General features: G+C 38.1%; 1 pseudogene; it reads right to left on the bottom strand.

The window, feature by feature from the left end:
- Positions 1 to 1,035: 1,035 nt before the first annotated feature.
- LOC105942489 (dnaJ homolog subfamily A member 1-like) lies at positions 1,036 to 26,443 on the bottom strand (annotated as a pseudogene).
- Between the last annotated feature and the right edge of the window lie 217 nt (positions 26,444 to 26,660).

The following is a 26,660-nucleotide window of genomic DNA, read 5'->3' on the forward strand; positions in this document are numbered from 1 at the left end:
CAAGGCTCATTCCAACACTCTGCTACGGGATATTAGGGTCACTAGTGGTGATTTAACATGCTGTATCTCAGCAATTTTTGTAAATCCACATGCTTTTTTTTAATGCATTGCAGTATATTAATCAGTATATTAAGGAGACATGCATACATTTCAAGAATTGCTTAAATTCTCATATCCAGATTTTAAGCTTGTGAGCATGACTTCAACAAAAAATTAAAGGCTACTGACAGTTTGCTGTGTTACCAGCATTAAAGACAATTACTTTGGAGCATAAATGGTTTGTAATAAACCTGCAATGGACCTAAGGAATATCTTCCTATATTATACGTCACAGATTGTTTTCTTCACATAAAGGTCTCTTTAATTTCTATATTATCCAGCTCTAGAAGTCATTATTAAGCGGCCTATCGTGGTCCAAAGAGGGGAGTGATCAGCACAATGTTTACATATATATATACGTATATATAAACATTAATAAATATATAAACAAATGTTTAGAAATATATTCATATTTGAAAAGATGGCAAAAAGGGTATGCAATTCTAGAATTACAACCCCTCAAGAAGCAACACATTATAAACACCTTCTTACAGATTGGTTGATAAAAAACTTCTAGCAGTTTTCACAGGCTAAATTGTGTAATATCCCATCTTAACAGTTGCAGCAATAGAATAAATCTGAGGCATCACAATGAATCCCACTAAACACAAGTAAATAGACAAACATACCTCTCTACATTTTTTCCTAATTGCCATTTAAATAGTTTTAATTTCATAGTCTGAGCTTGTCCATGTAGACAGATGAAATCTATTGCAACATATGAGTAATAAACGCTAGGGGAACTTTATCAATTGAGTTTTTATAGGTATTAACATTCATCTTTCATGATGACATCATCATACATACTAAACAAAGTCAGAGCTTTTATGTCTTTGCTTATTCTTTATTTAACTTTTAAAACACTACTGCAATTGAATATTAAAACAAAAGCAATAGCAAGTAGTGAGCATATTATGGTTGTAGTCCTTCACTCATTCATGCACTGCTGATATACAGTGTGAGCGGGGATGCAGTCTTGGCCCATGAAGAGTTTTGACATTGGACACCCCTCAGGTGATGCTCATCATCTTCGTATGTTTCTCCATTACAATGGCGCCGTCTCTCCTGCTTTGGATCAAAGTCCACGAGTTCTGTCTGATCCATTTCACCATTCTCTTCTATCAGCTTCCTCTCAGGAAGAAGTTTTTCCAGCAAAGAGAGTTTTTCAGTAGATATAAAGCCATCTTTGGGAAAACTTACCTTAAATTCAATGATTATGCGACCCCTTTCCTAAGTCTACCAGGTGAATTGTCATGATTTCAATTGGCATGCACTTGATATCACCATGCGGAACAATCTGACCTGGGTGAGAGGTGATGATTATGACTCCGTTGCCAAGAGTAGAAATTGGCTTTTGGAAACCACATAATGCTTCAAATAGTTGTATGTCCACATACATAAAAAAAGGACCTCTCCTTGGAGAGTGAAAATCGCATGGTCTTTCTGATCTAACACAACAATATTTCCTGGCTCCAATCCTGTTCTCTTTCACCTTGGAATGTTACTTTGGGGCCATCCTCCATGCCTTTGTCAATATGAATTTGTAGAATTTTCTTCTTTGAAACTACTTTCCTTTCGTTGCAGATTTTAAATTTATCTTTAGGACTGATGGGCTCCCGTGGTCCTGGAACTCCTTGCATACAGATCAAGTTTGTCGAAACTTTCTAGGCCCTGTCTGATGAATTCCAGTACTTGGACAATTGGGACAGTACTCTACTGCTGTTTTCTTACCTTCTCGACCTTCTTATTTGTCACAAATCACATTCTTTCGCAGAGTCAGTTTTCTTCTTGCACGGTTACATACGTCTTCTAAAATCACTAGGAGTTTATGTAGAACAGTTTTACCTCTCCGTTCTCTATGCATTCTTCCATCTCCAAAAAAGATATGCAAGATGTCCCTGGGGAGCAAAAGGCACCACCTGCTCCACCCTCCTTAATCGCCTGCTCCTCTCCATTGTCATATAGCTTATGGCTCCCTTTTCTTTGACTCATCAGAAAGCACTTCCCAAGTTTGAGAAATACCTTTGAACTTTTCTCCTTCATTGAGATTCTTATCAAGGTGCTACTTCAAGGCCAATTTCCTGTAAGTCATTTTCAGTTCTTCTTGGGTGGCATTTGCTTTGACCTCCAAAACGTCACAGTAAATAGTTTCTTTCACCTTATTCTACTGCTGGTGAGAGGGCTGAGGCTGGTGTCGGGGGAGAAAGAGCATGAACCATGCGCATCCCTGGCAGCTGCTTTCGCTACTGCTCACCCAGCTTTCAGGAATGTTCCCTCCCGTGGAGTTTTGAAGAAATAGTTCAGAGTCCACCTGTCCTTTGTCCAGTACCTTCTATACCACATTTTGTAACGCTATGATAAAGTCTTACAATCCTTGCAGTTAAGTCACAAAACTAATATGTAAGCAGAGGAATATCCCACGTGTATGATTATGCTTGCCTTTCCTCCTTCATCTCTAATCCCTGGTCATCACTAGCAAACTTTCAGTAAAGGAAATAATACTGTATATAGCTTTTTCATGTTTTTTCATTCAGTCTAGTTCTCCTGAGATTTATCCAAATCATAACACACAGCAATAGTCTGTTTTATTATTATTCTTTCTCATAAATGACTAATGGTGCAATTGCTCAGTTGCATTGTAAGAAACTATCCAAATGTTTCAGTTTAGTGTTTAAGGCAATGAAAGAGTGAGCCACAGTCTACATTCTTGTCAGTATTTGGTGTTGCCATTATTATTATTAACCCCTCTGATAGATTTGTAGCACTGTAATAGGTTTTGGATGGTACATGATTAGGTTAGCACATAGCTTTTGAAGAAATTTGATGGTAAAAAAAATGAGACATTTTTATCAAAAACGAAAAACCTTGAGTCAGTGATGCTACTTAGAATATGTTTCAGGGATTCGGATAAATAGAAAGGCAGTGTCTTACAGTCATGTAAAGATGTTATTCTCTATTTTCAGACAATTCTAGACTAGTAAACGGGCATTGGGAGATTGATTTTGAAATCAACAGTCATTTTCCTTCATCTTGAGCTCAGAGTGTTCCTATTACCTGGAAACATAGCTCACTTTTTTTTTAAAGATTTATTTATTTTTATTGGAAAGTCAGATATACAAAGAGGAGGAGAGAAAGAGAGAAACATATTCCACTCCCCAAGTGCTCCAATAGCTGGAGCTCAGAAGATCTGAAGCCTGGAACCAGGAGATTCCTCTCAGTCTCCAACCTGTGTGCAGGGTCCCAAGGCTTTGGGGCATCCTTGACTGCTTTCCCAGGCCACAAGCAGGGAGCTGGATGGGGAGCAGAGCAGTCAAAACATATACAGGGTCCTATATGGGATCTTAGCGTGTGCAAGGCGAGCACTTTAGCCACCAAACTACTGCCCTGGGCCCCATAGCTCATTTTTTTAAATGAATCTGTTGTGTATTATTCATAGCACAACTGCAAATCACAAATGTCTAGTGAGTATAATGTATGATGGGTTGCTTTTATTTTTGTATTTTAAACATTCAAAAATTTAATAAGAAATCTCAGTATGGCTACTGAAAAAATAATGCCCCCGGTATATTTTTCATCCTGTATATTTTACAGCCTATCTACCTATGGTCTAACTCTCCAGTATCTTCTTGTTAATTTTTCTTCACTTTTAGGATTATTTGTTATTTCCTCATTCCTTTATACTTGCAAAGGAATGCTTCCAGACCAATATCCAGTAGAACAGAAAAAAAAAGATCAATTTTCCAAAATTTATGGGTACTGCATTCGTGCATTTAAGAAACAACAGATTGAAAATATTTTTAAATAAAAGGCATTTGTCATGAACATGTACAAAATTTTTCTTGACATCATTATTCAGTTGTTGAAATATAACAACTATTATATTATCATCAAGTTTATATTGTGCTAGGTAATAGCAATAATCTAGAGATGACATAAAATGCATGCAAGGGGAGGCATAGATGAAATACTATACCATTTAATCAAGAAATTCAAGTACATGCAGATTTTCTTTTCAGATTGTTGGATCCAATTCTCTGTAGATACCAAGAAATTAATGTGTTTGTAAAACACAGTTATCTGCATTAATTAGAAAATAATAGAGGATTCAAATAGGGAAAAATCACCCTTTTAGAATGTGAGCCAATAGGATCCAATCATGGACATTATAGTACATATATTTTATTCCAATCTTGCAGAAATGGAGAGATTTTAAATTATAACTAATCTCATTAGAGTTCTCCAGATACTATTAGAGTTTTTGAAAAACTCATAATACTGCTTTTTTGTGAATGTAATAACTGTTATCATTGAAAAATATGACTTCAAGATTTAGAATATTGAAAAATATACATCTTACTATCAGCAGACATACCCTATTTGATTAGAGAGAGTTGCCTAATATCTAATGTGAAATACAGAATTCTAGGCTCTTTCATTACAGATATAATCTATTGCTTCAAATCTAAGAAAAAAACAATAAATCTTGTTTTGGGAGAGTAAATGATTGCTTGATGATTTGTCTTCTACACCATCTTCCAGTAAAATGTTGCAAAGACTGTGTATGAATTTAATCAGGTGTGCAATGTTATTGAAAGAGTCACTGTTGGGCCCTGCGCGATAGCCTAGTACCTAAAGTCCTCGCCTTGCACACACTGGGATCCCATATGGGCACTGGTTCTAATCCCAGTGGCCCCACTTCCTATCAAGCTTCCTGCTTGTGGCCTGGGAAAGCAGTTGAAGACAACCCAAAGCCTTGGGACCCTGCACCCGCGTGGGAGACCTGGAAGAGCTCCTGGCTCCTGGCTTTAGATCGGCACAGTACCGGCAGTTGTGGCCACTTGGGGAATGAACTATCCGACGGAAGATCTTCCTCTCTGTCTCTCCTCCTCTCTGTATATCTGCCTTTCCAATAAAAATAAATAAATCTTAAAAAGAAAAAGAAAAAGAGTCGCTGCTAAGAAAAGAGATAGTAAACTGAGATTCTTGTATTTTTATTGTTATTATTATTTTACATGTTACAGTCCAGTAGGTATAAGTATTTTCCCCCTCCATCCTCCCACCCTTCTTCCACATTGTTTCTCCCTAACCATTTTTCTCTTATTATTGCAATAGTATAGTCCTTCAACAATAGTTAGCAGTCCAACATTATGCTGTTTAAATGGATCGTGGCATTATAGATATTGGCAATGGTGGAAAAATCTAATATCATATTTTCATGTTATATTTAACAGTTCCATAGGGAGTCATTCTTTTATTCAGGAATAGCGAAGTGCCATGTAACGTATCTTCACTTTCTGATAAGCCAGTCTCCAACGCACAGTTCATCTATAAGAATACATGTATATAATCTTTAGATGTATAACTATTTGTTTTATATAATGCATGAAAGTTGTCTTTTATCAGAGAGAACAAAAGATATCGATTCTTTGGTAATTGGATTATTTTACTGAAAATAAGAATCTCCAATTGGGACTATTTTATTACAAATTTCATTCATTTTAATAATTGAGTAATATTCCACAGAATAGATGCATCACTGTTTCTTTATCCATCCCTCTTTAGACAGGTATGTGGGTTGTTTCTATGTCTTCATTATTGTGGATTGTGTTGCCACAAAGAGGGAATTGCAGGTCGCTTTGTCATGTGCAAATTTCACTCCCTTGGCTGTATTTCCCGGAGTGGGATAATTGGGTCATTATGGTAGATGAATTATAGGTTGTCCTAGCACTTTCCATACTGACTTTCATAATGTCTTCACTAGGTTACACTAACCAACAGTGGAGTAGAGAGCTTTTACCCAAATCCATGTCACAGTGTGTTAGTAGATTCTTAAATGTAGGTCAATATCACTGTAGTAAATTGAAACCTCAATGTGTTTTTTACATGCATCTCCTTAATAGCTAGGGAGCCTGAACATTTTTTATTAATATGTCTAAGATCCATTTAAAAATGACCATTTAAAAGCAGATGTTAAAAAATGTTTGTTCGTTTCTTTTACCCATTTCTTTACAGGGCTGTGTGTTTTGCTGTCACTGAGTTTCTGATGCTCTTTGAATATCCTAACTATCAGTCCCTGCTCTGTTTTCTCCCATTCTTTGGTTGCTTCTTTGCTTTGTTGGTCATTTCCTTTGCTGTGCAGAAGCTGCTTACTTTGATGTAGTCCCATTGTTTATTCTGACTGGCTAACTGTGATCTTTCTGAGAAGTCTTTATCAGTGCCCGTATCTTGTATAGCACTTTCTACGTTTTTCTCAAATAGGTGGTTGGTGTCTGGGTGTCTGGGTGTAGATTTTGGTTCTTGATCCACGTAGAGCTGTTCTATTGATATTCTGTTTTTATATCAGTGCCAGACTTTTTTGTTTACCACTGACATGTAGTGTGTCTTCAGATCCCGAAATGTGATTCTTCCTGCCTGTTTTTTATTCTTTAGAATACGTTTGGCCATTTGTAGTTTCTTGTGTTTCCAGATTAATTTTTCTATCATATTTTCTATTTCTGAGAAGAAAGTTGTTGGGATTTTGCTCGGGATTGCATTGAATCTGTATATTGTTTTCAATAATATGGACATTTAAATTATATTGATTCTACCAATCCAGGAACATGGTAAATTTGTCAATCTTTTGATATCTTTTCTATTTCATTTTTCATTTTTGTAATTTTCACTGTCAAGGTCTTTAATATCTTTGATTAGGATTATTCCAAGGTTTATGGTTCTTCTCCAGCAACACAATCAAAACAATATATGAAAAATACATCGCTGAATAGGGAAAGAGTGGAAGCTTTTCCATTAAGATCTATAACTAGATCAGAATGGAACTTTTACCACTTTTACCACCAACTTTTACCACTCCTATTCAATATAGAATTGGGATCTGTTGCTAGAATCGTTAGGCAAGAAAAAAAATTAAAGGAATTCAAATTGGAATTGAGGAATTCAAATTATCCCTGTTCATAGGTTACATGACTCTACACATAGGAGATTAGAAAGACTCTATATAGAGATTATTGGAACTTGTAAGAAAGTTTAGTAGGGTAGTAGGGTACATAATCATTGAACATAAATTGATGGTTCTAGTATATACAAATAACTTGATGTCTGAACTTAGATTTTTAACCTCTTGAGAACTTTTTCTTTCATTCTAACACAGACAAGAAATTTGAGAGCATGATTGCTATTCTTTTTACTTGAGTTAATAATACATAACTGATGGTGAAATGTAGATTCACAAGTGAAACTACTGTTTTGGTTTTAGAAGTCCCATCAATTACCACCCAGTCTTCTGCTATCCATATTTGTTACCTTTTAAAAAAAGATTTATTTTTGTTTTTATTGGAAAGACAGATATAGGAAGAAGAGATACAGAGACAAAGATTCTCAGTCAGCCGGTTCACTCTCCAAGTGGTCACAATGCCAAAGTTGAGCTGATCTGAAGCTAGGAGCCAGGAACTTCTGGGTCACCCATGCGGGTGCAGGGTGCTAAGGCTTTGCACTATGCTCTGTTGCTTTCCCAGGCTGCAATAAGGCAGTTGGATGGGGACCAGAACAACTAGGATACCAACCGTGCCCATATGTGTTCCTGGCACATGCAAAGCGAGACTAGGGTATTGTGGTGGACTGTTATTTTCTCTTTGTACCTTGTTGCAATAATGAAGGTGTACACAGAGACCTTCATTTCACATAAAATTCTAATCATTTCATCCATGAATAGGCCAAGTAAGAATATTAAACTAATAAATTATCCATATGATTATGCTTTCCAGGAATTAATCATTTATATCAGGTATTCTCATTTTGTATAATTCCTTTCCTCTAAGTGGCTTTTTTTTTTTCAGATAATTTACAAAGCTCAGTGAAATAAAATGAGGGTCTTAGACTCTACCATATTGGAAAACTTTCATTTTAACTTCAAACATTATATATATATGTATTTTTGAAATCCCACAGGCCACTTATTTATGGAAATGTTAGCTCTATGTGCATGCTGATGTTTAAACAAGTAGAATGGAGAAGGTTAAAAATTTTTAGTTGGTTAAAATAAATGTTCCTTTATATTTCAGATCATTATATGTATCTGTGCGTTCTGTGTATTTACAGATAAATACCTAGAGCACACTGAATTCTCACATCACATTGCAACCTAAAATATTCTTTCTTAAGTTTTGTAGAGAATGAAAGTTAATAGATTATTTTTTCAAAGGTGTTTGAATTGTCATTCTTCTTTTTGAAGTTGGTAATCCAAATCACATGTGAAATGAGTTGCTGGCCTTGGAGGGCATGGCATTGATTGTTTTCTAGGGAAATCTGCTTTCAAGTGGCTATTGAATTCATCATGCAACCATCAGTCGTCTGGATTGATACTAATGAATGGCATGACCATTAGACGCAGGAATCATCCCTACTTACTGTGCCAATGTGAATAACTTCATGGACTATGTTTGTTTTATGCTTAATAGCAAGCCAATTTACTGCAGCTCTGTTTTATAACTTTGTGTAAATATTCAAGCTTGTTACAATATGAGATAAAATAGGTTTTGAAATCCATATGTATAAGTATACATCTATTTAAATGCATTCGCATAGTACTGAGATCAAAACTACTTCATATGCATTAATTTCAACTAGTGAAATAGTTTAAGAAAAAAGATACCATTCCTAGAAATAAGAAAGCACTGCACTTAAACAAAACATCAGTCATTTTAACAGCGACATTAAAAATATGTGCAAAATGTTTACTTGTGTTGCTTCTATTTTCCTTTTCTACAACAGATTTTCATGCCGTAAAAAATACCATGTTAGAAATATCATGAGTCCTGCTTCAGGTTATGTTCTTGCATAAGTATGTGATCTCATGATAGTAATTTTTGTTTGCACATTATTGTCCATTAAATGAATTAGATGGACTGGTGTTCAGTTCTGACATACAAATGATGCAGTCATGGTATGACTTTAGCCTGCTGACATTTGGCAAATTAATCAGATTGTGTTCCCTTTGGAATCTCTTTTGCTATTAATATCTAATCGTGTTTGTTTACTAGTCTTTCTGTCAGGTCCACCATAACAAACTATATCCCAACATCTCCACCGCATCACTGACACTAATTCAGTCCACAGCAATATTGTACATGTGAAGCGAATGTCTATTTTGAGTTTCTACTTTTACTGTCTTTGATGCTGATGCTTTGTTTCAGGCTATGCCCCAGAGTACAATGTGCACGGATTATCTTACTTTATGATTCTATTTATTCCTCACCTTATCACATACCTAATACCCTCAGCTATTTCTGATCAAACTTTGTTCAGTGGAAGAGTTAAATCTCAGGAAAAGAACATATTTCTGGTCATCAGCCTAGACAAGTTTTTTTAGGCTTGGACACTTTCTTTGCTGTGTATTGTTCAAGGCTGTAATTTGGCTCTCCGTACTCACTGCTGTCACCCACTGCCTAGTCATAAACAAAATACGGGTTTGCTTTAGCAACATAGCTTATTTCCATGTCCAATTAGTACATCTTTGGCTGGAGTACTGCTAAGGTACCAAACATTTGGCTTCTAGCTCTGTGCTGCTAATGAGGATGTTAGTCTATGAATATAGTTTGCCTGTAGCAACTTGGTGAGTTCTTTTCATTTTAGGCCCACTCAACTGTCAGTCCATTATACTGTTCCAATTCTGCAAAATGGTATACAGTCACAAGATTGTCATTCTGATCTCTCTAGAGCAGGATCATCTTTGGAACATATTCTCTGGTTGAATGGTACATAAGCCCAACTTACTTTCAATTTTCCAGGCCTTCTTAACCTTGAAAGACTTAATATTCTGTCTCGGGCCCGGCGATGTGGCCTAGCGGCTAAAGTCCTCACCTTCAACGCCCCGGGATCCCATATGGGCGCCGGTTCTAATCCCGGCAGCTCCACTTCCCATCCAGCTCCCTGCTTGTGGCCTGGGAAAGCAGTTGAGGACAGCCCAATGCATTGGGACCCTGCACCCGCATGGGAGACCTGGAGGAGGTTCCTGGTTCCCGGTTTCGGATCGGCGCGCATCGGCCCGTTGCGGCTCACTTGGGGAGTGAAACATCGGATGGAAGATCTTCCTCTCTGTCTCTCCTCCCTGTATATCCGGCTTTCCAATAATAATAAAATCTTTAAAAAAAAATATTCTGTCTCCCTTAGAAGCATGGAAATGTTCAAATGGTCTGAGGTAAAACAATTCCAACTCAGAAAATGTAATTTGAAATATAACAGGCGAGCAAACAGCCTGGTGGTTAAGCCCATGGTCTAGATAGATTCCTGAATCTAATCTGTGAGTAGTGGGTTCTGTAGCAAGTCCCAACTCTTGTTTTTGTCTCTGATTGTCAGACCCTGCAAGTCCACAATGGTGGTTCAAACTGTTCAGATTCTGAAGCTCATGTGAGAAATGTAGATTGGATTCCTGGCTCCTGGGTTGGGCCTGTGCTAGTCCTGATGGCTGTAGCAATGTTGGGTAGGAAAGAAGGGGATGGGGAAACCTCCCTCTCTTTCTATATGCCATCCCCACCTTGCCTTTCAGAGAAAACACACACATATGCTTAAAAGATCCATCCACGCATTAAGGAAATTTCTGTTCATCTTTGCTGCAGATGATTTTAATGACTTTTTCCTTAATCCTCTGGACACTGATCCCAACAGGTGACACTGGGTCCTGAGCTTACCAATCCAGAATTCTATGTCTTTCTGGAAAGGAGGTTAACTACCAAGGCAGGCTTAGAGTGCCTCGCTGGGATGAAACTGATGCTAGAAGAGCAGCACCCCACTCTTCTTTCAATCTGTCTTCTGTGAAAACACCTAGGTCCTTAATAATAATCCTTCTTTCTCTGCCAGTTTCAGATTGATAGTGAATTAGAGATCATGACAAACAGCATTATGGATGTCTGGAGCCAGCTACTGCCTTAAATTAGACCGCTCTTCTAATTTCCATTTATGTGTACTAATAAGTTCTTTTTCCTTTATGCTTAGCCTACTTTCAATTAGCATCTTTCATCTTAGAGACTCTAACCTGCTAAAAGCATATTCAGAAGTGATCGGTAATAGTGTAGCTTGATGTTCTAATGGTATGGAAAATTTACATCCACATAGAGGAGACAGCAGAACAGCTTTTTTAACATGACATACATAAATTATTTAAAGTATCTGAAATTGCAGAGTTGATAATATTATGAAAATGATGGCATTAAAGTGCTCTTATAACCTGTCTTACCAAAAGGATAGTTTTCTACACAGACAATATTTCAGCTGATTCCTGTATGATGTACACATTTGTGTACATATATAAAATATAAATGTTTATACATATATGTAATATATGTAATGATATTTTTCAGAAAATTGTAATTTATTCAATGCAGCGTGAGTTTAGGATTAAAGGTAGTGACATACTCAATAGAAAGAATTTCAAAATATGAAGACCTCTTACCATTTCTCATCTTTGTTTTTCTTAATGAAATCATCAATAACAGAATCATACTAATATTTTTCATATAGAATTGTCAGTTTTACTAGAATCCATAGATGTTATTTAACCAAAAAAAAAAATTTGTGGCTAAATCCTAGCCTCTCATGCTCCAGGATTCCATATAAGCATGTCCCAGCTTCTATACTTCTCATCCAGCAACCTGCTTGTGGCCTGGGAATGCAGAAGTTAGCGCAACGTCTTCTGACCCTACACCCAAGTGGGAGAACCAGAAGAAGCTCCTGACACCTGGCTTCAGACCGGCCAGCTCTGCCCATAACGACCATTTGGGGAAAGAACCAATGGATGGAAGCTCTTTCCCTACGCATCTCCTTCTCTCTACATGTCTTCTTTTCCAATAACAATAAATACCTTTTGAAAAAAAATAAAACTCAGTAAATAGTACGGCATCATGATAAAGCTTTTGGATTCATTTCCAAATTAACCACTTTATCTTAACAATAAATTAGATATTATAAAGCCGTGTTATATGATTGTTAAACCTACCTTTTTGATAGAACCCAATTCTTTTTTTTTAGTATATATTTTTATTATATTATTTATGTATCTGAGGTGAAGGGGGATATTGAGGGAGAATCCCCACCCAGTCTCCCACCCGCCCAAGGTCCCAGATGTGGGGCATGCTGAGATATTTGCTCAAGTAGTCTTAGTAGTCTTCCAGTTATGGATCGCTGCCAGTCACATCCCTCCCAGCTCGATTAGGTCATTGAAGAAGCCACTGATTGTCAGTCCATCATGGAGTCTTTGTATTTTGCTGCCCAACGTTTAGCTGAGGTAGTTGATTGACCTGTTCCGTCCTCCGTCCTCTCTTAGCCAGGGCTCTGAGTCCAGCAGTTTGATTGGGGAGATCACCAAAGGGACTTAGCGGTATTCCCAGATCAGATTCCCGCATGTTCCAGCTAGTACCAGTTCCGGCACAGTCCATCGCCACAATCAGTTGGTGGTTGCAATCGCTGGGCTGGCTCCATTCTCAGTCCCGACTTGCACTGGAACCAAGGGTGCTGCAGTCCAGCCTGGTTCTGTCCAGCATGCATTCGACTCTTTCATCAACCAGTGGGGTCTGCAGCCCAGTCGGGGTGACCCACAATAACCGCCACCAGGCCCGCCCATCACCCTGGCCTGCCAGTATGCATAGCAGACTAGGCCAGTCTGTCCCGCTTCTCATATGGCTCCAGTACCTGTCAATGGGCATTGAAGCTTAGTTCCCTCCAACCAACTCAACTCTCCAGCCCTCACGGATATTGCTGAGTGCCTCTCCTTCTAGCCACCCCAGTCCCCCTCCTAGTTTTCATGCCCTCTCGCAGGAGTAGTGACCCAAGAGGGGGAACCCCACCACTTCCCTCTTGGGTCTCTCTCAGCCCCGGTTTATGATCTCTTTGGGTTGTTCTGTGGTTTGACTTGAGAGAGTTAGCTCCCAGTGCCAGTTTCTGCCAGCTGTCTGCGGTTAAGCCCAAACAACGTTCACCCACTCCAATTTATGCTAGAGCCGGCAGGAATAGTCAGCCCAACCTGGCTTTTCCCTGTTCTAGTCCACATGTGGCGCTCAGGTGTTGCAGCCCTGCCCAGTCTGGTCTGTCCCCATCCCATCCCACTCTATCCAGTGAGAGTAGCTGTCCAGCGAGGGGACCTGCCCCTCCATCCCCTCGCTGCTCTGCCCTCTCCCTTTCTGGTTCTCACACGTGTTGGCTGGGTGCTGCATTCAAATCCAGTACAGGTAATCTCACCCTGGAATTCCATATCATGCACTAGTTTTAGTCGCGACCGAACCTGGCCCGACCCACACTCTCCTCTGGTGCCCAGGTTTGCCAGTGGATGACATGAACTGATTCAGCCTGGTCCGCCCCTGACCCATGCCAAATGTATGCCAGTGGGAAACTTTCCATGGCCCATTCGGGGCTGTTTCCTATCATACTTCTTGTGCTTATTTTGCGCATACCAGGGGGTCCATGAGCCAGCCCTTCTCAGTTCACCTTCTGTCCTAGCAGGAACAGTGGCTTTCCATGGCTGGCTTTCACCCCACTCTGGTTCTTGTTGCTGGATGACTCAGCCCATCCATGGCTCGTCCATACCCATGTATAGCTCACACATGGCTCAGTAGGGGATTGAGACCTAGCCAAGTCAGTCCCACATCCACCCTGGTTCTCCAGGACACCAGATGGTGCTGGGGTCTGGCCCAGCCCGGTGCATCCAATCCCAGCCATACTAGTGTCATGAGAGACCACGACTGTTTCCTAGCTAGAACGCAGCCCCCATTCCAGCACTTGTGTCCCTTGGTGGGAACCTCAACCCAGCTAGGATGTTCCCCCCGCTGACCAACTTGGCCTGCTCCTAGCTGCAGATCACGTACCCGACAGTGGCTGTTCTGACTCATCTTGTCTCAGGCCCTCTCCTGTCTTGGCCTCTACCAGAGACACCGTGGCCCAGCATCCCCGATTAAAGTAGACCAGTAGGTGCAAGCACAAAGAGTTACATGTCCCTATCACTGGCAGTCGCCAGGAATTCATGTTTCACATATACTAAAGTTGGCCTAATTCATGAGTGTCCCTGAGCAGCTATTACAAATAATAAAAGCCCCAGAGCTCGCCGCTGGGCAGCCAGCAGGCAGAGCCTGGCACCAATTGGTGCACTGGCCGCCCGAAGCCATGGCGGCAGGATGGAGCCGGATTAGTCCAGCTCCCAAATTGCCCTCATGGTTTGCGAACGTAGGGGTGTCCGCTTACCGGAGGGATCATTGCTCCATGGGCGTGGAGAAGACTAAAGGCTCGTCCACCGCCTTGCGGGGTGGTTTTGGCTCGAACCCTTAGCCGGATCCGCTTTAGCCGAGGGCGCCTCCCTGCAGCAGCTACCCTGCGAAGTGGGTCATTCTGTCCCCAGCCACAACCATGGAATCCGCCCTAACTCTTCATGCCTCCATGGCAGCAGGACGGAGCTGGATTAGTCCAGCTCCCAAATTGCCCTCATGGTTTGCGAACGTAGGGGGAGAACCCAATTCTTTAAGTCAAGATCCTGTTGGGCTCTACTTGCTTGAGAAAATAAGCAATGCTGCCATCTACTGGCAGGACATTGGATCCGCAGACATACAATCCTTGAAGCTGAGAAAAGTCAAGTCACCCAATATGAGCTCATTAGAGAACAAAGAATACTGGAGGAGTGCCAGATGCAGAAGCTCTGCATTCCTGCTGTGTGGCTTATGCTGAAGTGCAGACACTGAAAACCAAAGGGAAAAAAAATTAGAGATGAATATGAAGCAGTGCTTTTTGAAATCTACATTGAAAATGTTTCCATGTGAATACACAAACACAGGTGTACACACAATTTGGTGTGAAGACACGATTTTTTGTTTTGAACGTATTACCTACTTATTCAAAATCACAGCGATAGTACATTTAGACTGGCTGTTCATTTATTTGACTTCAATGCTCTAAGTTTTCACATTAAGGAGATGGTAATTCAATTTGAATCCTTGCATTTTCTTCCAAAATTGTTTTCTTTTTTTCTTTTTTTGTTTCAAACCAACATTTTTACACAAAATGCCTAATTTGAAAGACCTATTCAGTTTGGAGAGTAAAGTTGCAGTTCTCAGACCACTGCTGACCTAGCATCTACAACCCTCCAACCCACTCTATATCTGTGTAAACACTATTCTCCAATCTATGGTGACATTGGCCTTTGGTGTTCACCAAGAATTTCCAAAAGGAGATAGAAGCATATGAAAGATAGTAGGAGAACTAGTTATGGAGAGAGAGAAAGAGATAGAGGTTTCATTGGTTGGATCACTCCCCAGATGACTAAAGCTGGCCAAGCCAAAACCAGGAGCCAAGAAATCCACTTGGTCTTTCAAATGGATGGCAATGGCCACACATTTGAGCCTGCTTCTACTGCTCCCAAGGGGCAATAGCAGAAAGATGGATTGGAAGTGGAGCTCCAGGGTCTGGGTCTGTTGCACGTATGTGATACCTGAATCACATGTAGCAGCTTAACCTACAGTGCCAACGGCTGGAATCTATGTATGTGTGTATGCATGTATGTATTTTTAAAATAAAGGTCAGTACAAATCTTATGAGTTTCATAAAAGTTATTTGCAGGGACATAAATAAATAGATACAAGCAAACACACAAACACCTTAGAAATGTTTGTGAAAAAGGACAAGATATTTATAAAAAACCACATTTGTATAGATTATACATATTTAGTTTAGGAACTACAGTTTGTCCACTCTTCAGTAAATTAGCTCTCATCTTTCATTGAGAAATTCTTCCTTACACTCTAGAATTTGTTAAAAAAAATTAACCTACTCTCCTCACCGTTTTTCCTTTTAAGCGTCCCATGTGCTGCAAAATAAGAGTCTGGATTTTGAGATGTACTGATGATTTCTGTCATTGCTTCAAAATGAAACTAAAGGGACTACAGAACATGTCCTAAAAGAAATCAAAGAGATGCCCCCGACTCCCCATCCTGCAGCATAGCACTGAAATCACACAACATGATTTGGAGATTCGATGTTAGATTTTTGCTTTAAAACACATTTTCATGTTGATATGAGAGAGATGATTTGTTATGGTATTAAAAACAGTAAAACCCAAGAATTAAAAACAAAACCCTCTAACTAGATCAAATCTAGTGTTCTTTTAATAGCACTTCCAGAACGTAAATATTTATGTAGTTCAAGCACTTGAAGCTGTAATTTATTTGTCAGCCTCACTCTCCACATCTATTGTTCGTGAGCTAGCATCACCCTTCTTTGCTCTGAGAGGTGACAATGCAGGCTGATCCTCCTTGCGTGAGCTGATAGAGGAGGAAGGCGTGATTGCATGGTTGTTCTTTGGCATACTAGGGATTTAAATTTCAATTAAATCAGGTTAGAACGTATGTTCTATATCATGATGATTTAACATTAGTTGTGATTAGTCTCTAATTTCTGTTGCTGTTGATATCAGCTTTATATCTTCCGATTTATGATGGCAAAGCCGAGGCATTTGAAAATTTGCATTGTATTTATTTGTGTTTTAAGTTCACAGGATTATAGCACTCTTAAGATTTAACTAAGTGTGAAGTGCTCCAAATTAAGAATCACAGCTTTATAGGCAGGAAAACACAATCTGGGTTGTTGAAGTCCAGGGTTGCTAAAAGTTAGCAGCCTGTTGGAAGTTGTGTTTAATTTTCTCTTTAAAAATAAATGAATAAACACATTATCTGAATGACTGTAAATCTGCTGGTAACATCTACTGAAACAAATAACACGATACATGCATAGATTTGAGCAGAGATATTTGAATCATGAACTTAATTTATATTGTTAAAATACAGTCTTTTAAAAATACAATGTGATACTTTAACTCTTCACCATTTTCTGGTTATTATTTTAATTGGATTTTCTTTGCAATCTATGGAGTTCTAGATACCTACTAATAGTGAGATTCTCTTCCCCTGTTCTTCCTTATGTATCCCAGAAACATTGCCTTCCGTGTCTCCCTCACGGATATCGTCATGCTGGTCTCCGTGGCCGCTCATGGCAACCACAAGCAGGCCCAGGTCCCACATTCGAGGTTGTTGGGTTTGATTACCGCCTTGTGCTCTAGATTCCAGATTCCATTCAGTGAAGGACCAGGCAGGTGTTAGGAATGGCTAGCTGGTTAGGTTCGTCATACCCAGGGTGACAGACTGAATTCTGTTTGTACCACCTAGCTACAGCCCTAATTTTTACAGGTATTTGCAAAGCCAGCAACTACATGAATGCACTGTCTTGTCTGCCTGTCCTGCTCCCTCCCTCTCTTGTCTCTCTTACTGTAGGAGTTTGGTTTGTGTTTTTGGGGGTAGGGTGGGGATGTATCTGTATATCTATTTCTCAAAATCTAATAAATGTTTTTAGTCATTTTTTAGTTATCAAACCGGTAATATAAAATTAGTCTTGGTTAAAAATTATTTTAAATAAAACATATTTAAAATGCATATGACTTGCATAAAATAACTTCAATATATGTCACTGAATTTATGTTTTAAGAGTGTGAGTACATGTTCGTGTTTGTGCACATACGTATTAAACATGTATCGTCCATGTCTATTCACAAAAAGTCAATAATCAACTTGCTTGGTTTGAAAATCCCTCCAGTGGTAGATATTTTAATTCAGTTGAATGATCATCAATAGATTTGACATCAACATTTAGAAGATGACAAAGGATTAGTTGTATTTTTTAGCTTATACCAGTTATTTGAAATTAAGATCATTCGTGCCATTTTATGCTATGAAGTTTGAAATTTCTTTGTTATTGACCCTTTTAGTCATTTCATATCTTTACTGCCATGACTATTAACTAAAAATCTAGATGTAATATATTTGATTTTACATTTAGGATAATAATATCTACTATCTACGATATAAAATTTCTGATGTTAATCATATCTAATATTTCTTGTGTCCCATTTAATGTAAAGGAAAAAAAACATGGTTTTGGATGCATTCTATTTTGTAGAAAACTGTGGGTGGTAGTTGAAAAGGTGGTGAGGAAATTATCCCCTAAAGACATTTTAGGTTAAACAACTTTCAGAGTAAGTTGGGAACTAACCCAAAGGTATTGAAATAAAGGGTGATGTGGGTGGTAAAAGGTGGCTTGTGGCTAGAAGCTAATTAGCATTGCATAAATTACTAATCAAATTTCCCTTTTCAAATATAGATATGATTTATTCCAGGGAGGGTCTTGGTAAAATTGACCTAAATATTGACCTATTTTTACTATCTTTGCTGGTATCAAATAAAAGACTTTTAATAAATGGGAATTATCAAGTGATTATCCAAATATTTCATTAATAGGTTTATGTTTTTTTACAACAATAATACAGAATGAATTCAATGACAAAGATTTGCAGTATGGTGCTTAAATATGTTACTATAATTGTTTTGTCTCATATTTCAATACTAAGAAGTAAGTATGTTAATAAGTATATGACAGTTTAAAACATGGTTTAGCAAACATTAAGTGCTTAGAATATGATAGCTGTTGATTTTTCTATTACAGTGAGATCCATTTAAATCTACAATAATTTTTATTTACTTACAAACATATTTTGAAATAGCAGAGATTTATTTGAGTTATTTGAATTATATTTACATGCCTTTTAGGTTTTTTTCAGGTTGTTTAGATTGAACAACATCATTGTGTGGAATGCTTTCATAGATTAAAAAATACTTCTGTACTGTTTTGGGAAACATGTTTATTTTTCTGGAATCAATCACATGGATTTACATTAAACATTTCTGCATTATTAAGTAATTCACATGTACAGGAAGTTTTTAAATAATTCTCTCCATTCATTATTTCATTAATTAGAGAATCATCTAAGAAAATGGTGAATGATAAGCTTCGACAAATGTACTTTGATATTCTTTTAGGAAAAGATATTCATATATAGACTATAGGCTTATTTAAACAGAGGTTATTTGATGGTGATAACATTAAGCAGACCGCAGTAAGCTTTGGAATGATGTATCCATGGTTCTCTAGGGCTGCCTTGTGAAGAATGCAACATTAGGAATGTTGCTTAGAAAAATGAAAACTTTTAGAGGGTGAACAGGAATTTATGAAGTAAAAGAATAAAAGGGTCAATCGGAAAAGCATGTGTCATGATGTCTAGCCATTATTTAAATATATGTTTTTCTGTATTTGCAACACAATTACACTCACATGAAAAACTACTTCTAATTTAAGATGCTATTGGAATTGAACCTTTAATATGTGGGCTGTAGGCCCAATTGTCCTTGGAGTTGAATGAACTTGTGTGAACCTGGATGGAAAACTAAGCAATAATTTGCTTATTTCCCAGTCACTTCATATTAACCCAGATGTTTTCTAGACCCCAGGAGAGCCTAGTAAGGATGTCATTAGTTATTGCAAGTGTTTGGTGGGCTCCCGAATTCTTTAGTGTATTGAAGCAGGTATACTGAAGCGGAGTGTCTAGTCATAGCAAAGTTGTATGCTGGTGTCAGTTTAAATCGTTATTAAAAAACAATAAAACAAAACAATACACCAAAAATAAAAAAAGAAACAAAAAGAAAAAGATTAAAATGTTAATAAAGCATGAAAAGAATGAGTCAGAAATCAAAAATAAGTAAATTAAATGAGTTTTTAAGACAGTTGATTTCTAGGTAGCGCATGACCATTGATATACTCAGTTCAGGTGGCTATAAAAATGTGACAGACCTTTTCACTTAGAACAACAGAAATACATGCTCTTGCAATTCTGGGGACTGAAATCCTAGATCAGTTTGCCAGCATGATCCAGTTTTGGTGAGGGCTTACTTACTGCTTGCACAAAGCAAGGGTCCAACCGTTCCTCACAGAGCAGATCTAGAGAAGATGGTCTAGTGGCAAAGGTCTAAGCCTTTCCTCATAGTTTCTTCTAAATCTGATATTCTTCCCACGGTCCTACCACCTCCACATAGCATCACCTTGGCAATTGGTCATCAAGTCACCATATGGTTTTCCGGGTTCTGAGAGGACTCCATTAAAATCATGGCAAGAACGTAATGCTAGCAGTAATTTTTTCTTGGGAAGTATTAGGACAAATGCTGAGGAGCTAATGGAGTGAGTTATACGTATTCATGGACTCCTGGCTCCACACCGTCCATAGAGATCACTGGCAAGTGGTTTGCCTTCTCTGCACATTAGTTTACCTCTCTGTAAGATAAAGGCCATAATTTCTACTTAGAAAAGTTGCTTTGATGCCAATATAAAATTAAATGCATGTTTATGACAATGCCTATTGTTTATGACAGCAGAAACTGTTTATGACAGTATTGTTTTCATTTTTGATAATTTTGGGGTTTCGGCAAATTATAGTAAGATTGGAATTATAACAACTTCCTTTGCCCTATGAGAACTGGTAACCTCCAAGATAGGTTCATCTTCAGAACAAGCAAGTATGACAAAAGTTGTTAAAAATCCCCAGATGCCCTTAAACCCTTCGTGGTAGAGTAGTGGCTAAGATCCTCACCTTGTACGTGTGGTGATCCCATATGGGCACAGATTCTAACCCTGGGGGCCCCACTGTCCATCCAGCTCCCTGCTTGTGGCCTGGGAAAGCAGTTGAGGATGGCCCAAAGTGTTGGGACCCTGCACCTGTGTTGGGAACCTAGAAGAGGCTCTGGGCTCCTGGCTTTGGACTGGCACAGCTCCGGCCATTGTGGTTGCTTGGGGAGTGAATCAACAGACAGAAGACCTTCCTTCTGTATCTCCTTCTCTCTGCTTTTCCAATAAAAATAAAACCAGTTTAAAAAATCCCCAGATGCCCTCAATGGCAGTCAGAGAACTAGGAGGTGAGTGCCCATCTTCCATGTGGATAGCAGGGGTGTAACTCTCTCAGTCATCTGTTGGCTCCCAGGTGGAACAGGGAGTGGGAATTGGGAGCGAGGACCAGAATCACACACAATGATTTCAAGTCAGAATCATCAAAGTGACCAATATTTAAATATTTAAGACTTCATTGGGACTAAAAAGGAAATATATTTCTTTTCATAGATAATTTTTAAGTACAGAAATGAGACAAAAACTTTTTTAAGATTTATTTATTTTTATTGCCAAGTCATATATAGAGAGGAGGAAGACAGAGAGAAAGATCTTCAGTCCAATGATTCACTCCCAAAGTGACTTCAATGGCCAGTGCTGCACTGATCTGAAGCCAGGAGCCAGGAGTCAGGAGCCAGGAGCCAGGAGCCAGGAGCCAGGAGCCAGGAACTTCTTCCAAGTCTCCTGCATGAGTGCAAAGTCTCAAGGCTGTGGGCCATTCTCAACTGCTTTCCCAGGCCACAAGTAGGGAGCTGGATACGAAGCAGGGCTGCAAGGATTAGAACTGGTGCCCATATAGGATCTTGGCGCATTCAAGGCAAGGACTTTTGCTAGATAGGACACCAGGAGAGGCTCAAAATAAACTTTTGACTTATGTATTAACACACCTTTTCAAAAAAACATTATAAGTATGAAAATATAATATCCACTTATTTTCCGGTATTACAAATCAGTGTAGGGTCCCGGCACTGTGGCCTAGTGGCTAAAGTATTCGCCTTGAACATGCTGGGATCCCATATGGGCACAGGTTCTAATCCCGGCAGCTCCACTTTCCATCCAGCTCTCTGCTTGTGGTGTGGAATAGTAGCCGAGTACGGCCCAAAGCCATGGGACCCTGCACCTCTGTGGGAGACCTGGAGAAGCTCCCTGGCTCCTGTCTTTAGATCAGCACAGTTCTGGTCATTGTGGTCACTTGGGGAGTAAATCATCGGACGGAAGATCTTCCTCTCTGTCTCTCCTCTCTCTGCATATCTAACTTTGCAATTAAAATAAATAAATTATTTTTTAAAAAATCAATGTAAATCAACAGTTAAGAATAAAAAAATTGGTATTAAGTCTTTTTTTAAACAAAGAGCTATTCTGAGGTATATGTAATGTCTAGTTCAAAAGAGTGAAATACTGTGAGTTTGAAATATCATTAAATTTGGAGATTCTATGTGCAATTTTCCAATTTAATGGCTACTGACCATGTTTTAAATGCATGCATTTATTTAGATGACTTTGTCTGTTCTTGTGGAGATATGCAGCATCGCATAGATGTTCTACCCTCTATTATAACATAATATGAAGTGTTATTGGAATTATGCAAATGTACTTTAATTTGCATACTTGAGAAGCTATTTTTTATTTAGTTTAAATTTAGCTTTTTTGGTTATATAGTTATATATACACATAATATAAGGATTGTGTACTTCTCTTGCAATAATTAATGATCTATTTTTAAGGGATTCGAGTATTAAATAAAAAAATAAGAAAAATTTGGGTGTCATGAAAGCACTCTGTGGAATACTGATAACATTCCCCTGGGAATATTCTGTATATTCCTGTCTGTAGGAAATTAATCTGTGAACCTTAATCACATCTACTCGGATTCATTTTTATGCCACTATAAAGTTCATATTCAGATACACATAGTATGCAAACAATGTGTTGCAAACATGTATTTACTTAATTGAAAGAAATTCCAAGCTTATGTGCTTGAATTTATTTATCTATAAAAATATATGTTATGGTAGTTGCTACCTAAAAGGAATATTTGTATTTCTTAATTTTCTAAAGACGTGGCACCTAAGTCCACTAGTGACATTTGGGTGAAAATGTGCAAAACTTGTTTGAAATCAGAGAAAATAGCAGACATAGATGTACACACATGCACACACACACGACACACACACAACACTTGCCAGCCAGGATGACAGGGCTGATGCTCTGAGATGGATTGTTACTGAGGAGGGATACACAATACTTTCAATTTGTGTGGATTGAGTGAGATGTTGCCTCAGCCTGTAACACAGGCAACTTGCAAACCAAACTTTCTATAATTATGCTAAGAACCACTCTATTGTTCTTGACATTCAAAGCTCATGCTATTTCTAAGATGCCTCCTTGTGAGAACTGTAAAGATTTTATCAATTCAATGTAATCGTTATCAGAATAAACATGAAAAGATATTTGTCAAATAGAATGTGAGGGTTTTAGAAATGTGTCAAAATTGGGAGTGTTGGAGTGTCTGTGTGGAATACAGTTGATTCCATATGTGTTACTAGAATAAGAATGAGGATAGGTTTGGAATTCAGTTTGTTCTTCCAGTCTCTTTTATCATATTGGTTAAATCATTTAACCCAGCTGAGCCTTATGACCTTATAACACAAGGGGGAAATACATGCCTCATTTATCTTGCAGGGTTGTGGTGAGGAACAAATGACATCTTATACATATAAAAGCTCTTCGTGAAACTTTACCCATGGAAACAAAAGTGCTGTCATTTATTAATGGACATGATACTGTTTAATGAATCAAATCTAAAGTTGTAGGGATTTTGTTCTGTTATACTGTGGGTGATTTTTGTTTACTGGGGAGCCATTACTAATTAAAGTGTGGTTGATGTTCACGCTGCTCACATTTGTCCAGTCTGGACCCATCATCTACTGAGAGTAATTCATGAGCATTTAAAATGTACAACAGTCTGCTGCAGCATGGCCTGTCTCAGATCTGCCTAGCTCATGCTGGGCTTTCACAACGGAGCCTGCTGAGACAAAACAGTTTCACAGTCTTCTTAGGGTGAATTACTTGCCATTTATCTGGGATAAAACAAATTCCAAGAAATTCATAGTAAAGGCCCAGTTAAGAGAAAAAAAAAAAAAAAAGAAAAAAAAATACCACAGAACAAATCACATTAGATTGTCAGATTTCTTTGCAAATTTTAATGTTTTATAAAATGTGAATGAAGCAAGAGGAAAACCATAATCATAGATGTAATATTTTGTAACAACTTTGTCATTTCTCCTTGAATTTCATTGGAAAAAAAAAGAAAAATCAATACAGTTACAAAAGTTTTCACTTTTGCAGTTGCACAAAGTAAAATTTAGTTTTGAAAGCCCAAAGCTCAAAATAAAACCTGATACGATCATTTGAAACTCACATCCATTAATAAAGTTCACAAAGCAGCAACTATTAACCCAATTTGATCACACAGTTAGGTAAACATTTTAAATACAAATTTAAGATTATATAGCTTATCCAACATTAGAAAATTTAAATGATGAGGAAAATCATCCAAGACACTGAAAACTCTGAAGAGCTCTTACATTCCACCATGAGGTCGAACTGTCAACCTGTAGGCACCTTTGGACAGGACCCTATGGAAGAAACATGCCTGACCCACGGACATTGGGGTTATGCCAAAGAGGACATGAAAAGTGGATAGCACATAGGATTCATCCAGATACAGCTGTTCTGGTTTCATGCAAATGAAAATATAAACAAACAAACAAACAAACAAACAACTCTCTTCTGCTGAGCTTTTGTTTCATAATCTATAAAATGGGCAAGTAGTTCATTTTGCTTCTCTTGGAATTTTTAAGGAATTAAAAGATTTGGAAAACATGTGACTGAGAAAATATATGACGGAAAATGTATGTAGTAGTTATCAGGTAGCCCTTCAGTGGAAAAAAAGTTAGAAGTTCAGGTATTTAAAAGTTGAGATTTCCAAATCAAAGCTACTCCTGGTGCATACTATTATATTCACCATGAAAAACTCAGTACAGAAGAGAAACATTTGCTCTTGTAATATTTTTTTACAAACAAGAGTCAAGAATCCAGTTATATGACACTTCCTTCTTATCCTTTGTGAAGCACCTTAGAGAAATAATTCAGATTTCATTTTCTTCAGGAAATTATAATGATGCAGGCTGTTAATGAATATGCATTAGAGTGTTAATATTAGGTTCCAGAGAATCTCACTAAATAGTTAGCTACTGTGATCCTTAGACTGAAGGGTTAGCTCCATCCTTACATCAACCTTGTGCCAACTGGCTAATCCAATTACTTGAGCTTCTTTGAAATTCCTTAAGTGCCTCTTCTAGGAAATACTTACAATAATATCAAGAAATAGCATGACTTTAAAGTGATATGAATTGATTTTATTTTAAAGAAAAAAGTCTTAAAAATAGGTAATTTATAAAAGTCAATACTGACTCGCTTAAAACAATAAAGCGTATCAGCAAATGATGCCTCCAACAACTACCATAGTTGCCACAAAACATTGTTTAAAAAACATAAAATCAAGAAAAAGAAAGATACAAGGTTTAATTTTAAGAACTGGATACTGCTTTGAGTGCTTAGATAATTTCATTTTAAAACCGATGCTTTGATCTTAGTGGAACTTGGAAAGTGACCTGTGTGTGTTTAAGGATGCAGAGATGATATTTAAACAGCATCTCTTCTGGTTGGCTGGAGGGAGAACACTCAATTCACACTGACACTTGTGTTTATGATACCAGTGTTGCAGGGAGAGGAGTGCAAGCAAGCAGCCAGAGCTGGCAGATCCACATTAACATTTTATACGTTGAATTTAATAATGTATTCTTCATGCTAAATAACTTTCTGAAACTTATTTCATCTGATTTGAGAGGTTATTTGAAAACTGTCAATATGTTAGGCAATCTGCTGTAAAATCGTCTGTTTTCATCTAAGTACCTCTGCATCGTCTTTAGATGTGTTGTGTACCGTTTTTTTTTTTAAACACAGCCCTACTCAGCAAACCAGAAGACTTAAGCTTATGTTTCTGGTGGCTACAGTATGCTGTAGGGATTTTATTAGGTGCCATTTGAGGCCACTGAGGGAAGGTAAATGCCAGCATAAAGGCAGCCAGGGGTCTGTGCAAATAACACACCTGCACAGAGAACCAATTAGATTAAACCCTTAAAACAGGAAAATGAGTGGGAAGTAATTGCTGACAAGGTGATATTCCCAGAGACTTGGGAACGTCATTTATTCTACCACTCGTTGTTTGTTGCATTAAACAATTTCCTGGCTAATCCTCATTCTTTTAGTACTTATTTTCCTATTAAAATACTGACACCAATGTGAAGACTAACAATTCTAAATTATATCAAACACAAACTATCTAGTATGTATAGGCTCATCAAAGTACAACTTGAGAGATGAAACTAGATTTTGCTAAGGGGAGTGATAAAAGAATGGACTTAAGGAGAGAGACATATTTGCTGAGGAAGGGGAGATCAGCAGGTGATGCAGTGAAACCCTTTCTGTTAAAATGTCCCTGTTTTGGTTCACCAACTGCCAAAAAGTAAGACTTGTAATTTTATTTGGAAACATTTGTGGGCGCCATATATTCCTTACGAAAAATCAGAATTGTTTAAACTAAATGGATTGGGGTTTACGTCTTCCTGAAGAAGTAGAGGTGGTGCATTAAGATGTAGGACACAGAATCTGGTCCAGTGCTGAGGGCTGTAGGTCTGCTGGAATCTATCAAGCCCATGATCATATTTCTGTCACCTAATGTCTGAATGTTATCATCATCCTGCCCTGTGTTGCAAAGCTATACACTTCACTCTTTCCCTATGTGCTGCTTTGCTGCTGACATTATCCGTAACTGAATATGATGTATAAACACAACATTAATATCTGAAGGTGACTATTGAATATGTGGTGAGGAGGAAAATAACGTAATTATACTTTGCATATATAATTATTTT

Source organism: Ochotona princeps, chromosome 3 (assembly GCF_030435755.1).
Source record: "Ochotona princeps isolate mOchPri1 chromosome 3, mOchPri1.hap1, whole genome shotgun sequence".
Lineage (NCBI taxonomy): Eukaryota > Metazoa > Chordata > Mammalia > Lagomorpha > Ochotonidae > Ochotona > Ochotona princeps.